This window comes from Helicoverpa armigera, chromosome 16, assembly GCF_030705265.1.
Source record: "Helicoverpa armigera isolate CAAS_96S chromosome 16, ASM3070526v1, whole genome shotgun sequence".
NCBI classification, from domain to species: Eukaryota; Metazoa; Arthropoda; class Insecta; order Lepidoptera; family Noctuidae; genus Helicoverpa; species Helicoverpa armigera.
Window position 1 is genome coordinate 4872759 of NC_087135.1, and position 16864 is coordinate 4889622.

General features: G+C 36.2%; 1 protein-coding gene across 2 annotated transcripts in view; it reads left to right on the plus strand.

The window, feature by feature from the left end:
- The first annotated feature begins 1671 nt into the window (after window positions 1-1671).
- LOC110384581 (transcription factor kayak) overlaps window positions 1672-16864 on the plus strand; it is a 48149-nt gene continuing 32956 nt past the window's right edge. The window contains exon 1 of one of the 2 annotated variants that reach the window (XM_064038668.1): window positions 1672-2172. The gene's annotated coding sequence lies outside the window, so the exon portion shown is untranslated. The remainder of the gene's footprint in view (window positions 2173-16864) is intronic. The other variant, XM_021345922.3, reaches the window with a different exon arrangement.

The window sequence follows — 16864 nt, forward strand, 5'->3', positions numbered from 1 at the left end:
TGATCAAGGATGTAAATTCCATGCATAATTATAATGTACCTAATTTTTTAAAGTAGAATTTAGCGTGATTATTTACAAATATACACCTAGTTCATTAATTGTCCAGGATTAGGAATCAATTAATTCTTGAGAGAGGATTCTTAGAGGAAATGCCATTTAGTATCTACGTCAGAAAAAGGCTTGATTTAGGCACAGAATTCGAAGAAGTCTACCTAATAGAAAAGTTGCCGTTAAGAGTAGATAGGTAGATACTTATCTAACAATACATTTAGATGCAACTGTTACGGAAATAACATTCAAAAAACAAATTTTATTTATAGACTTGTACCTAGTTTTAAAATTAGATCCTTTCTTTTTTCTAACTTTTGACTCTAACAATAGTGCATGACATCGCCGAAATAGTAGTAGATAGGTACAACATTCAAGTTTTTTACTGCTGTTAGGAAGAATAACTTAGGCAGTTTTATCTGGAAAAAGCTGTTACGTATTAGAAAAAGTTTCTATAGCATTTTTTGCAGTGTGTACCAAACAAATTGCTGTGAAGAGAAGTCCAAGTACTTACACGTGTACCTTAAACGTGTTGCGAATCCTATTCAGTTTTTGCCTTCGTTTTTAGGATTCTTAATAATCGACTGCATCGAAATGTGCACGAATGTTTAGTTAAGTCACGGACGAGACATTTGAGGAAAATGGAATGTCAATTGTTTCAATAAGTACAAACAATTTTAAACTTCGAATTAAAACGACTTTAAAAGCTCACGGAACCGAGTTAATAATCCTTCAACATTCAAAGCTGCGCACACATACACACACAATAGTCATAATAGTCTATTAGCCACCACACCATTACATAAGATTTTTAAATATTCTGACGTTTAAATGTCAACTCTATCTACTACAAGATAAAGATTGTTTTTCATTACCAAGGCCTAGTAAAGACGGGTGATCGTGACCCCTGATTTCAATATACAAGCAAAACACTGTTTCTACGTGTGTATTGCTCGAAACTTGATTCAAAACTACCTAAATTAGTGAAATAAAACGTCATAAACTTTTATTTGATTTTATAATTGAAACGGTATTATGAATGGATGAACTTGAAATTTTACAGCACTGGAAATATTGAACTTCCTGGAAGTGGAAGTTATTGCAATTTTTTATTAAATTGTCTCGTGACACGAAGAAGTTTAAACGCCGAAAATGCATTTTTTCATGAAGATTTTTTTCAGATACGTTATCATTAGGTAACAAACAAATCTCAACATAAACACGGAACAAACTCTCTTTGCTTTAGGTACATTCGCGCCAAAAATTAATACGATGAGCATTTCCGCGCAGGTGCTAAGATCTCTATATCTCTACTATCATCCAAGTGCACCAAAACATTTTTATGATTTCAAAGATTACGTCGATAATTCCAACCGTTAAGATTTCATATCACTTAAGTTTTATCAAAAACTTTCAGTTAATCGCGAATTGAAACGCCTTGTGGTAGCCAATCTATCAATGGAGCCTCAACCGATCACAAGTCGTTATGGCGTGATAGAGCACGCTCGTGATTGGTCGAAGTTGACGTGATATCTATTTCGGTCTCAAGCCAGAATGCGCGCGCTGTAGCCGCTGCGCATGTGTGCGAGCGATACGTGCGGCGTCGATGTGTGCGTGTGTTGTTGAGGCGCGCTCTCTGTTTACAGCGCGGTGGTGTGCCCGGCGAGCGCACGCATTCGACACTGTTTAACGTGCGAAATCGAGTTTTCCGGCGGCTCTCGAGCTGCAATCGCGTCTATGGTGTTTTCCTCACAGTTTATTGGTGCTAATACATGTCGGACGTAAAGAAAACATTCGGGATACGAGTCAACACTCAGTTCCGAGCGTACTTTCGGTGCAGCTCATAAAAATTATACGTGTTTTCGGCGGATGCGATGAATAAATTTTGCAAATCGAGTCTGTGTGTCGAAAAGGTTCGTGAGAGCTATGTTTTGATCGGTCGGCGTGTAGTGGAAGTGCCGGGCGGTGCGGACGCGATACGGCTTGCTGTCCTCATCCTGATCTCAGTGAGACTGAGGCTGTGCTGCAAGTTGTTCTCGCTACGAGCCCTGGGACTGGGAGCAGTGGCGGCCAGGGACATCCCGAAGGAGCTCCTGGAGTACACGGTGCCCGGCACGTGCTGAGGTAGGAAGAACAACGCGTGACCTTGGCTTTTTCGCTTTGCTTTTAAAACGTCAAAGTGGTACAAGATCCAGATGCTAATGTGTTGGATTTTCTTTTTATGTTGTATTCTCGCGTTGTATCTGCTAACCGCTTTAAAGCTATCCTCTTCTGATTAGCACCGCTGCCGCTGCGGTTCACCACAGACATGCTCCTTCGCACGTAGCCGCTAATCTTTGATATTTGTTGATCATTAAAGCATACTTGTATTCCAGTTTGAACATTATATTTCACTTTTCAGGAAAATGGTTACATAATTAAACTTTGAGCATAGACTGTAACTATTCGAGTTATTAGCTTTACCTAATGCAACTTCTCTAGATCATCTCTACATCTCTTAGTAGTTAGGTACCTTGCTGTAATATCAATTTCAGTTTCCAAATCCTTAAACAAAGTACTAACATTAACTAGGTAGATATTTAAAATTTGAGGAACTATCCCAATTTTCTAAATCTAAGCATTCTTCCAAAAAGTGGTCCAAAATCCGAAAAAAAAATCGCTTGTATTGAGGGATTTCCCGAAACGGCTGAGTGCTGAAATAAAATGCATTGGACAACTTCAGTTTCAGCTGATAACGACAAACACGTATAGGTATCTAGATTTGTATTAGATAAGCAAATTGTCACATTCCATAGATTTTTGCGTCCACATGGCACACCATTGATATCGAATGGAATGTTTGAATTGCATGCAATTAAATGTTTTTCTAACAACATGTTTCATTGTAGTTAGCACCTCATTGTTGATAAGGTTTTTCAACGCTCGCTATCGCACCTGTAACATTTAAACTTTTTCCTGCGTTTTTCCCTATTTTTTATATTTAAGTACTAAAATGTACGTTTCTAAACTTTTAAAACCTATCTACTCTGGAAGTTTAATATGACCATTGTACTTCGTACAAAAGTTGATGATTCAGGATTCCTTAAATAAAATAAAATCTTTAAACCACATTATCCACTAAGGATCTTTTTAGGATATAATGAATTGCCCAAAATGAAATAGGGTCCAGGACCCAAATAAACTGAGAGTAAGACTTTTTTTTTTTTAATTAGCCTATGCTGTCCCACTGCTGGGCAAAGGCCTCCCCCAAAGCCTTCCACTTTTCTTTATCCATCGCTGCTTGAGGCCAGTCCGAGAGGAAGCTGTCCAAGTCTTCCCTCCAGCGTTTCCTTGGTCTCCCTCTCGGTCGCCTTCCATCCTCCGGGATCCACTTTGTGGTAATATTGGCCCACTTGTCCGGGTGCATTCGACAGATGTGACCCGCCCAATCCCACTTCAACTTTGCAGACTTATTGCCCACATCGAGTATGCCCGTCTTGGACCGGATAATGGTGTTGCGTATCCGGTCGCTAAGCCGTATGTTGAGCAGGCTACGCTCCATGCTTCTTTGGCATACTTTTAGCCTGGACTTCTGAGATTCGGTCAAAGACCAAGTCTGAGCGCCGTAGGTTAGGATGGGCAGAATACACATGTCGACTAGTTTTCGCTTCAGCGATAAAGGGAGCTCACCCTTCATGAGCGACTTCATGGACCAGTAGCTCTTCCAGGCGTTTTCGATCCGTCGATCGATTTCCTTGTCTTGCCTGTTTTCGAAGGACACTAACTGGCCCAAGTAGATGTATTCGTCGACATGTTGTATTTCTTGCCCATCTACCTCGACCCTACGTTTCGCGCTATTAGTCATTACTTTAGTCTTTGACCGGTTCATCACAAGCCCGACTTTGAGGCTGGCGGAGCTCAGCTCTTGGAGCATCTGTTGCAGCTGTTCTGCCGACGGTGCGAATAGGACAATATCATCTGCAAGCGAAGGTTAGTGAGTGTTTTACTGCCGACTCGGATACCCTGCGATATCCAGGGGTCGGCCAGTTCCTTAAACACCTCTTCAAGCGTGCTGGTGAAAAGTTTTGGAGAGAGCGGATCACCCTGTTTGACTCCTTTGTTTATGTGGAATTTGGTGCCTGATGAATCTAGTTTTATGTTTGCGGTGCTATTGCTGTATATTGTTTTTAAGATGTCTATGTAGGTTTTTTCTATGCCTTGGTCTTGCAATGCTGAGAATATCGCTGGATGTTTAATGCTATCAAATGCTTTTGTGTAGTCTACGAATGCCAAGTACAATGGTTTCTGAAACTCAACGTATTTTTCGATAATTTGGTTAAGTGACTGGAGATGGTCTGTTGTGGAGAAATTAGGGCGGAATCCGGCTTGCTCGGGTGGTTGATGGGAGTCTAATTTGACATCGATCCGGTTGTGAAGAATTTTTATAAAAGCTTTGTAAATATGCGAGACTAAGCTAATGGGCCTGTAGTTGTTTATGTCAGATTTGTCTCCTTTTTTGTGAAGTAGTATGATGTTAGAGTGGCACATCGTATCTGGGATCTTGCCTGTTTTCAAGATGTTATTGAAAAGACTAGTAAGGTGTGGAACAAGTGTGGCTGAACCAAGTTTTAAGGCTTCAGTAGTAATACCATCCTCTCCAGGGCTTCTGCCATAATGCATACTCTTGAGGACTCTATGGACTTCGTAACTAGAGATAGGTGTAATGTCTTCTGGGTAGTGGTATGTAAGGTCATTACTTGTTTGTCCAGTATCGGAATATAGTGAACTATAAAACTTTGTACATATCTCTATAATTTTTGGTCTGCTATGTTGTTTTGTGCCAGTTTCGTCCCGTAGACTATTGATCCAGGGTTTGCTTTTCGAGATACCTTGTTTGGCAACTCTCAAGGATCGGTGTTTCTCTAGAGCGACCTTGACTAGTTGTGTATTTAGATTTCTAAGGTCTTTTCTAATGGCTCTTTTTACTTGTTTATCTAGAAGTCTATGTTGTTCTGTTCCTATTTCGTAAGCGTTTCTTTGTTCTATCAGTGTATTTGTATGTACACTGAATTTAGTATCCTTCTTTCTATTTATTGTCATGCTGTTGCAAGTTTTATTGATACGTGAAACTATGTTGCGATATTGTTCTTCTACGTCGGCGACATTTAGATCTAGGCTTTCAAAGTTATTTGTCAATGTGAGGTTAAATTGTTCGCTGCAGTTTGTTAGCATTTCTTTATTCAGTTTCTTAATGTTCTGTGCTTTAAATATTCTTGCCCTATGAATTTTAAAATTAAATTTGATCTTAGTACGAAGTGGTCTATGGTCCGAGCTATATTTTATCTTGTTGATAACACTTACATCTGTTAATATTTGTCTATCGGATGTTAATATATAGTCAATTTCATTTTTTGTACGGTTATTTGGTGATGTCCATGTCCAACGTCGCTGGTCTTTTTTAGGAAATAATGTATTAGCAATGATAAGATTTTGGCCGAAGGCAAATTGAATGAGTCGGGTTCCCCTATCGTTACGCATGCCTAAACCATGTGGTCCTAAAACGGTTTCGTTGTCGGATTCTTGTCTTGTGCCGATTTTTGCATTATAATCGCCCAGGATGATATTCCATGTCCCTCGGTTTTCTTCACAAGCTTTGTTAAGTAGGTCGTAAAAATTCTCCACTTCCTCGTCTGTATAAGTACTAGTAGGTGCATAAACTTGAATGATTGTGAGTGAAGACTACAATACTAAAATAATTTTCCAGTATATAAGTGCTCCAAATGATTTAAACTTACTGAAATCTTCAAACTTTAAGTTTTTTAAATAGTCTGGAAAAGAATAATAAAGATGTTAGGTATAATGCCGTCGGCAATGATGAGCCTAAAGAAACATAAGAAAAATGTTTTCCATGTTTCAATCGCAAATAAACTAATGTACCTACCTACTATAAATTCATGACTTGAACGTAGCTCATTCAATTTTAAAATTAACACTAATTAAACACTATTATTATAACTCTGAAATGTAATGAAAAGTTATTATACTATAAGTACTGACTGAGAAAAGCAGATAATAATGAAATTGATTAAAGCCAAAAGCATTTAAGTATAGAAAAAAAGTCATATCTATCCAAGTAAATATACTTACATATAGGTTTCTGTATAGTCCAAAATATAAAATGATTATTTTCCTATAAGAAAAAAAAAAAAAAAATTTACATAATACCTAAGATGCGCTAAATTCTATAGCTTGCTGAAATTGATTAGTTTTGCCTAATCTGGAAGATTTAAATATCACCAGAACACAAGTCAAAGTCAAAACGGTATAATATTTTCGCAGTATTTGGTTGCGTAAAATTCTTAAAAACCAAGATTGTATCACATACTGAAAAGGATAATAACATTAAATTAACTCCACTTTATAATTTCCAAATGTGGGCATAACCTTATTCTGTGAATTTGTTTCGTAGTTAAATTATATTTATTGATCGTTATGTAAAGTTAACCTAATATCAAGTTGCGTCGCGTGATTATTGGCGCCCGGCGGGCGACGAACAATACTCCACAGAACAATGAAGGAATAAACGAATTTTCATACTCATGATGAATTACATGAGCACGTGGTAACGTATGTAGCACGTCTCAAATATTCTATAGCCATACATCAGTCGTGTCGCCTGCATTTCAGATGTAGGTAATGTAACGCTTTGAACTAACTCCTTGGCACGCAAAACGTTTTGTATTTCTAAGAAATCATATTTTAAAGATATTAAATCAAATCATGATTTGTATTGTGCAGTTTATAATTTATTATCAATTTTATGCCGTCTTTAAGTGGTGTGGTAACGATTCGACCATATTGTACTAACATGATATTAAATATGAAATTAACTGTTGAAGCGGTATGATCAAACAATTTTAATAGCATTGCCATCAAATAGCAAATAAACGGTCTAATGAATAAAAGATGAATGTTCAAGTAAATGCCTTATTACAGTATTACATAAAAACTTGATAATATTATGGCATACAGTATTGTAAATAATAAATTATGAATTTAAAGTATCTGCATTGCAAAACTTTGCCATTTAAAATGTTTTTGACATTGAAGGTTGGCGTATGAATGTATGAATGAACACAGCATAAGGAGTGGAACGAAAGCTTAAAAGGGTCAGTTAAAAATAACTCGAATTACTTATTTATAAGTTGATTAATTATGTGAATTATGTTGATAATGTATGAAATGCATTAAATATAGTGGGAGGATTTATTAATGATACAATCCCAAATTAAGCTCACAATAAAAGACTGCCATAAAAATAGAAGACGTATTGACGCATTTAACAGAAAGAAGTATCGTTTCTCCTTATAAAGGCGATGAAGCACGGCATCATAAAATTATAATCCAATACGGAAATAATAACGTTTAGCTTTAAAAAGAAAACGCCAAATATGAACCCCCAGAAATTAACTTGGGAACCGAAGAAATAATGTTATTGGGGCGCGATAACAGCGTTTGTATTCGACTTGCAAAGCAATTTACAAGATAATGTGGAGAGTCCTCGAGATATACCACAAGAGTGTTATAAAGACGTTGCACAACGTCCACGCTTAAATATTATTTCTCACGTATGAAGCCTGGTAACCGTTGCTCGTTGGGATCATAAATCCAAACACTTGATCCATACACGGTATCCCATTTCGTAGATAGCTCAATTAAAACATGTTCCCTTTTCTTCCAGAAAAATCTAAACATCTGCTTTTGAGCTCCTTTACCGCAGCTTTACAATATCGCTTGCCACATTATGTAAAGTTTTCAGGCACTATTGTATAACATGATTTAATCATTATCTCTTTTTACCACAGTTATAACATACACACATAATATAGACGCATAAGTGCTATTACAAAACTGGACACTCATGAATGGTCCGCCCACGCGGCCAATGTTTTTTGTAGCGACGGTACATCGAAAATAATCGTTTTAACAATGCCCCAGCCTCTAAAGAGGTCACTAGATCTATTTTATCTTCCACTTCATTGTACAATGCACAAGACAAGTTTAATAAGAGAGCGCTACCAAATACACATTTATCCTAAATGCTATATCCAAAAACAAGATTGTTGTGACACAATTTCGGAACAAAGGAAAACATACCAACGTAGTTAGAATGGAATATTCGATGTTAAAACTTATTTCTAAGCAACAATACGGTGACTTGAATACCATATTGCACTTAACGCTAAGAGTGCACACATCCGTGATAAGAACATTCAAGCAGCACACATGAATCAACTTGGCCTCCACACATCTGAATGGATGTTAATTAGTACGTTTGTTTTAACACTTCAATATTCAAAGCGCACACATACATACGCTAGCACTGTACTCGCATCTACATAATGAACCTTCACAGTTAACTGCCGTTGATTGGAAAATACGTAAACAAATTAGACAGCCGAACGACCAAAAATATTTCTCTTAATACGTTGGGTAAATGTGCATCTAGCTGAGCTACCATACGTCGCACAAGATCAGTAGGTAGAGTAAACAAACGGGCAATGTGCAACAAATATTGATCAACACTTACCTATTAAGTTTATTTTACCTTCACACATCTATTTGGTTACTGCTGTTTGATCGTGAGAATATAATGTTCAAACTTTTGTAGGTTTTTTATATCGAAACAGTACTTAATCACTTCCTACAGCTCAAAGGGCGGAAGTCATGCGTTTACAGAAATAATAAATTAACACTTTTGTGTTTCAATTTGATGTTTCTTTAGGTTGCCCTTGATAGAAGGTCGATTCGGTTTCTACGCATGGGAGGAGCACTGTTGCGACACTCGCATTAAAAATTTAACATGAGCGAGTCTGTTTGTTTTTGTTTTGTGTATTCGGTAATTTTCGAGTGGACGTCGATCACTTGAAGTGGGCATCGAAGGACGAGCGTCGACACCCACGCATATTAATACATCAACAACGTCAAAATCTTTGATTGAAGTGTCTGACCCTACTAGTAGTTATCATTCTGTGAACATTTAATGAATGTTGATGTTATTACCGAGCTTCAACATTTTTTGTACAATCTAAGTACTTATTGAGAACAGACGTCTTAAGCATAATTATGGTTAAACCTGTCCAAGTTGCAACTCAAACAAAGTTACCATAACTCACGATTCCTTTTACCAATGCTGTATAAAAACGATGTAGCATTAAACATAATTAAGTATAAAAATAATACCAGGTTTCTTCTTAAGGAAAAATTGTGATCGTCTTAGACATAAAGGCTACTCATCCTGATGAACTTGAAAAAAATATTAATGATGCTTGGATTAAGCCCTTATAAAGCGAATTCAATAAACAATCGCGGCGTGACGCGTACATAAAGTTAATCGTTGTTAAAGTTTATCTTATAGCTATTCATTTTCATTACGGACTACAATTTATAGTTATTCGTTTTGAGTAACTATTAAATCAATAAATAATGTACTTGGAATAATTTTAAGCGTGGGCAGCGAAATCGATATCAAGCCTTCAGATTTTTATCGATGAATTTAATTCATTGATCTCTGTAGACAAGTTAACGAAAATAAATATTTGATTTGTAAATAGAATTATTCATATGCAGGTCGAAGGGCTGCCTACATCGTTACTTTTTATGGTGGCTCTATTATAAAATTTACATTATTTATTGGTTTATTAGATGTTGCCCAACGTTTTATCTGAATCTTTTGTGATCATGAAGGTCTCATACAAATCATTTTATTAGAGGTATATTTAAAGCAATATGTTATAACCAATTCCTTCAATCCCAGGTTCCTGAAAAGAGATATCATATTAATTAAATTTATAGGTAATAAACTTGACTGACAAGCCATTACCTTCTGCTACTTTTAAATCGAATTGATAAATTAATTCTTTTTAATACGGATATTGCATATCTTCTCACGTTTTGAAAGCCTTGAGACTCGCTATTCTAAGATCACTTTTCTTTAAACACTTTGATAAACTTCTTGCTGATCAAACAAAATTCAATACGCCTTTTAATTAACGTCCGGCAGTGTACATATACATAGCTAGTGATTCCACATACCCTATATGTAGAGCCAAGTAAACGGACGCACGGATAAGATTGTTTGCATCAAGCAAATATTTGACATCTCACAAACGGGTCAGGCGGAGACGACTCGGACGGCCATTTGCAATTGCAAATTTTCCGAGATAAAAATAATCTAGGAGGGCTTAATTAAGATTAAGTGATAAAGATACGACCAATAAATTAACTGCTTCGTGCAAGCTGGAGGTTTTATGTACGTACTTAAGTACTTAATGGTATATTACATGTAAAGTGATACTTATTGGAAAACAGATTCGAAATTGATGTCATTCGATAGATAAATCGGTTTAATCTTTGAATAATGATAAGATTTTTATCGTGATATTTGGTAATCCTGTAATGATTGGGCTAATTCCTGAAACAACAATTTACAACTTTGATTTTGTTATTAATTTTACAAGGTATCAATGCTATACAATACCGCTGCGCTTTTCTATACTCTACGTAAAATATTGTTTGCCAAAATTCCAAAGAAAATGCATTTTCGTTTTACTGCCGCAGAACAAGCTATCTAGTAACTACAGCACATTAACCGAAGAAAACACTTTTCCAAACTCCATTAATCATTATTTACGTTTACAACCTGCGTGCGTTATTTCCACCATTACACCGCGGAACGTTTCTGGTTCGCCGGCAGTAGCGACCGGCGCGCAAACAAACAATACCACTTTAATTTTACCACTGGCACGTAACACAGTGTTCGTGTTCCCTCAGATGATAATAATATGTTCAATTTGTTAATACCACTCCTTTATCCAAACTTATTTGCATTTTATGGTAATTTGATTAAACGAGCTAGCTTGTATGGTGATCTGTTTCAATTTACTTACCAGGCTAACGCACCGAGCCTCTCGCATTACTCTTCGGCAAATTATATTGCTGAACATTGCTTTGCAAATAAATTGAAATGCACCTACGAAGTTAAATCAGTACTGTTTGTATTAAGTGTGAGTATGATCAAAGACGCCGCATAGATAAAAAAAGGAGTGTCATTGCCACACGAGCCGAGACTGTGTCCAGTAATCAGGTTACAGGTCGCTCTAGGAATGTCAGCTTCTTATTGACGCCTTTAATATACTGCAACACATTAACCTTGCGTGCTATTTAGGCGTTCCATTTTTGCCTCGCAGATTACATCCAACTGTTTCTAATGAAAAACGAGGCTCTATTTGCTAAGTGGATATTTGCAACGTAAATAAAAAACAGGGCGAACTGAAGGTCCAATTAGAGTGATTAATGCCGCTTATGGATATCTGGAGCGGACGGACTCCATACGTTCACTTACTTTAGTTAGATCCTATTATCATTCAAAAGTGGATTTGGAATAAGAACGATAAAAAAATATACGTAGGTACCGTAGCTGTCTAATAAAAACTAATAAGTAATCCAGTAGCAAAGGATCATGCAGGAGTTGCAAAAAGTCTACGTAGCTCTTAATTAAATCAAATCTCGGTTTACTTTAAATGTCATTGTGGCAGTAAAACTTATATTAAAATAAAAAGTGGTGACAGCACATCGGAGATTGTGCGATTTTAGATTGCATTAGATTTATCTAAGCACAGTAATTTGCTTAGAGTTCTCTCGAAGGTTGGATAGTAGTGAATTAGTGCAGCGTTGTGGAGCGCAACTGGGTCGATCGATAGCGCACTCTTAATTGCGATAAAAACTGCTTCTCTGTATCAGGCCATTAATTCTGTAATTATCGCGCCGTCCGCACATCAAACGCGCCGGCGACGCGTGACGCCGCGCCGCGACAAATTTGTACAGGCTCTTGAAGAATGTAGCTAATGAGGTGAATATTGTACTCTAGTTCACTCTTATACATATTACCACCTCCACCCAGGGCGTTTTGTTTGCAGAACACTGCTTTATTTCAGTGCGTGAACTGAATTGTTTATTGCAAGTGTTATCAGAAATGTTTTATTTTTTTGCCCCTTGATAATTTTAACGACGGAGTTAACACTATCGTTCCAGTTCAGCCTAGTATTAAAAACTTAAGATACTTTTTGTGTCGTGTAGAAATAGTGTGTGCATTATGTATCGTAAAATGTAGGTCAGTGGAAGCAACGTCAAAGCGTCCATTGTTTTACAGCGGGTCATGTCCATTAAGCTTTGTGTTGACTCTGAGAGTCAAATGGGTTTTAATTGGAAAGTTAACGGGTAGGTATATTTGGGACGATAAGAAAGCTCCTTGTGTTGACCGTGGGGTCGCGGTATCGCGTCGGGTACAACTCAATAACAATTTGTCGACGAACGTCGGCCACCGGTGACTGATAGCGATAACGACGTCGTTTCCAACTAAACTCGAGTCGAAGGAAACTGTTTGAACCTGCTAACCTTCTGATACAGATACGATTTGTCAGGATGTCGGGTTTGCAGTCGCTTGAATTATTGTCATGAAGTACAAGAGCCATTCTTGAAAGAAAGAATATAGTGCGACAAATACAAGACTTGACTTCAAAACCTTTAACTTATCTCACAATTATTTAGAGCTGTACTTTTAAACTTTCATACAATGCCAGATAAGTTTCGACCACAAAAAATATACAATTTCAGCAACATTATTGTCTTAATAAACGCTTCAAAAACTGCAAGCTTTCCAAATCTTAAAAAAACACTGCACCGTCGTTTTTTGCATCCGTTTTAACAAGATATAAATAGTCGCGTTTTTATGTGTACTACGTTTTCTTACATTAATGTTACGCATAGCAGAACAAATTTTTAACAACGAAGAACGGAACGAATACCATTTATCTATTGTTAACGATCATTAGAACAAAGTGACGTGAAGACGTCACTCAAGAATGGTGTAAAAACTGTAAGATTAGACACTTCAAGTTAACGAGCAAAACTTTAAACTGTCAGTTCTTCGCGTGAGGTCGGAAATCTTCAGCTGATTGATAACTACTCACACTATTAAGTAATATAAAAATAAGAGGCTCATAAATTAGGAATATATTCATAAAAAGTTGACTGCTGTCCTCAACCTCTTGCGCAGGTGCGGCCAATCACGAGCTTGGCCTCATTTGTTAAGGCATACACATGTGTTATTACATGAACCGTTTAATTTGCTAACGTATATCTTGCAGCGATTTATGATATCCTGGTATCAATTTTATTATTTCTATGATTTCTGATTATGATAAGAAATCAGGATTTTTGAATGCCAAATAGAAATCAAGAGCATCAACACATGTACTTAATTGTTCAGATTAATTGCAACTTAAAAGCGGATTAATTTCAAAAAAGGCTAACTCTTGCACCCTGAATCAAAAAGTAAATATGAAACAACAACCGAGGCATGGAAAATTTACTGAAATTCAGTCGCATCTGGCTGAAAGCCGATTGCAGTAGTCGGCTTGCAAAAAAGTTAACGATGATGATAATTTGAGGGATAATGTTATACATAACTACCTACCTTTGACTTTCATAAACATCTGTCAGGCATAATTTGACATGCGTATAATTTCAGTTCCAGCTGATTTACGAAGGTTATTAGGCACACGTTTCTATTCAGTTTGAAAGTGCGAGCTGGTCTAGCTAATAGAAATGAAGGTTGCGAGTGGGCAGACATTGTTTTTGTTTTTATGATTCTTCTCATGTTGCTGTTGATTCAACGAGACGGGAGGAAAAGGTGGCCGCCGAAAATACGAATTGCATTTTAATTTCTTATTTCATTTGTTTTAGAATAGATACAATATTCTGTAGAACACATTTTCATAAAATTATTTTATATATTCGTAACATTTTTCATTTGAGGATATCTGATCAGAATATATGGGCCTGATGCACATAAGTATTATAAAGTTAATTTTGTTATAAAAAATACTGAAGCATCGGTAACTGTAACCCACAGTCAGATTCTATTGGATCTTAAATCAACCGAGTCATAAATTTTCTATAATCCTCATAATCCTTGATGCAGCTATAAAACATTTTTGACAACTCTATCTCTGCTATATCCATTTGATTAGCTTTCCTTCAAACTATAATAATAATTCGGTGAATGATGATTGAATTCTACAAATCTATTGAAAATGTGTGTGTCGTCGTTCCGTGGCGATATAAAACTAGCCGCGCCCTAAAGCCCATTATATTTTATATTTGGTCCGTAACTGTACCATTAGGATGAAAATAATGACCATAATGTGGGTATTCGAGAGTATAAGTTATTTTTATAGTCACTTTTGATATAAAATATGCAAATTCCTTCGTGTATTGAGCTGTTTTTCTTGAGTTATGATGTGTGGAACACGTCTATTAATTTAAAGGGACATATTTCAATTTAGAGCCGTAGATAGTTGAGAAATAATGTATGAGTTGGGAAATGTTATAGGTTTTGCGTCTTAGTGAAAATAAATTGAATATACCTTGGTACTTAGAAAATGTTATACCTATTAGAAGTTTCCTGAAGAACTTATTCATTGAGGTCAAGATAGCATTTGGCAGATTCTTATCGATATGCGTCAATGGAGATTAGGCTTAGTTTTTTACACTGCCAATTCATGGTGATAATAAAATGTAAAAGTTTATAGTTTTATCTAATTCGGAGCCATATTAAATGTTAATTGCTTATTCGACGTCGGTGTATTATTTGATTGGACAAAAAATATATTTAAACTGATAGTTAATATCTATGTCAAGATGGCAGATTTGTTATTTTCTATTTTTTTCAATAAAGTAGTGTTTACGTGACAACTAATAGCTGGTGTAGCTATGGTTAGCTGAAAAATGTGTGCCCTCGCAAAAAAATACAATCCAATCGCTCAAATCTAAAATTCACTGAAAAACATGCTTCTCAAAGCAAGCAAGTCTTCGTAGGCGTTAAAAAAATTGAGCAGTAAAATATGAAATTAGGTCGATTTTATTAAAAACGTATTTCAGCCTTAGTTATGACAGCTAACGAGCCCAATTCATTACCATCGGCCGTCTCTAGGGAGAGCCGGCGGCCTTTCACTAAGTACACACAAACACGCAATTATTTGCTATACTAATTATTACTCGTCATTAATTTCCATTTGTTTATAGGGAACTTTATTTGCAAATATACTGGGCCCTGAATTTTCATGGAGTCGAATCATGATAGGTACTGCGGTATCACTTTCTTCAAAACTTGTAGTAAAATAAATAAATGATTTTTTCATCATATTATCGCAGCAATGTTAGACTATCACTACATTATCAACACGAGATAATTTAAAGTAAACTAGGATAATGACTTGGAACAACATGTTGGTATTTCCTACATTTACTGGAGACTTGACAAGAATTAGTTAATAAGAGAAAATATGGTGAAACTTTTTCGTAAGATTGGTATACGTAGTTTGAAATCTGAGGATTTATAGGATAGTAAGTACATGGTTAGCCCGATATTGTACCATGAAACTGTTCGTGGAATCAACAAAATAAGCCATAAAGCACACGACACTGGTACACAGATTTTATTGCTCCAAATTACATGTTCCGAAACGTTGAACTCATTAACTAAATGTTACGTAATCATAGACCGCCCACAACACGTTCTGAAAAACTTCAATAGAATAAATGTTTCAATGAATGAATTCAAATTGGAGCATTCGTAAAATATAATACTGTTGAACCATGTCATAACATGTCAGCATATACCTACGCCGAACAATTTACGCGACGAATTAAAAATCTAGCGCCAATGAAAACGCCATCCCAATTTAAATTATTTTCGTTCAGATGAGAATAATTGTACATTCTGTTTATTTTGTGCACGTTCATGTTTATTGCTACGACCTCTACGCTGGCTGCAAAAAGAACAAAAAACCGTGTTTTTCAAAAACACATAAGAGTCAAGATTCGTCACATTGTATCTTAGGTCATTGTTTAAAATATTTAGAACATGACAGGCATATCCTGTGGCGTATAAATTCATTGCAAGAAAATTGGCCCAAATACATTGAAATAAACTTAAATAACAGATCTAATGTAATTTTTGTGGCAATTAATGTCTGGGCTGAAAAATATAATTGATTATTCAAAGATTAATTCTGACAGAACTAAGCCCAGGGTTCTTCTCTTTAAATTAATCATTGATACAATCTCTCAAGACTTCGTAGTTAGACAATGCGACTGTGAGATGAGTGTAGAATCCTTATACCAGCAGATGTTGCGTATGGCAAGTTGCCGGCTGATGTGAATAAAAATTGTGATCAACACCGCGTGGCGGAAAGCTGCTGTTGTATTAAAACGAAAATAACAGTAGGCCTTGAGCTATTATTTAATTTTAATGTGTATATTGGGTGTGAACGTTACCCGTGACACGCACGTGCGCCCATACACTAGTTATTGCTTATGTACACAGAAATAGCGAAAATTTTGCTAAATTGTGGCTTTGCCAGTGCTGGTTAAGCATGTCTAAAAATAAGTAATAAATATTTCGATGTTAGCAAATAAATTTGGCTGCCATGACTGTGAATCTATGATTGCAACTTGAGGCTAGAATTATTTATATCCTGTTTCACACGGTGCTGCAATTTTGATGATATGAGTAAATAATATTACTTACATCAGACATAAATAAATATCTTACCTGACAAGCTCGTTCCTAGTTTTCAAGGAGACGTCAGGATCGTTAAAAATCTATTTTTCTTTCGCTACTAATTCATCATTTTCTATACTGTTGTACTACGTAATCCTCCTCTTCAAGGTGTTAGAGTTTCTTACTTACCAAAACATTGGCTTTTGGCAA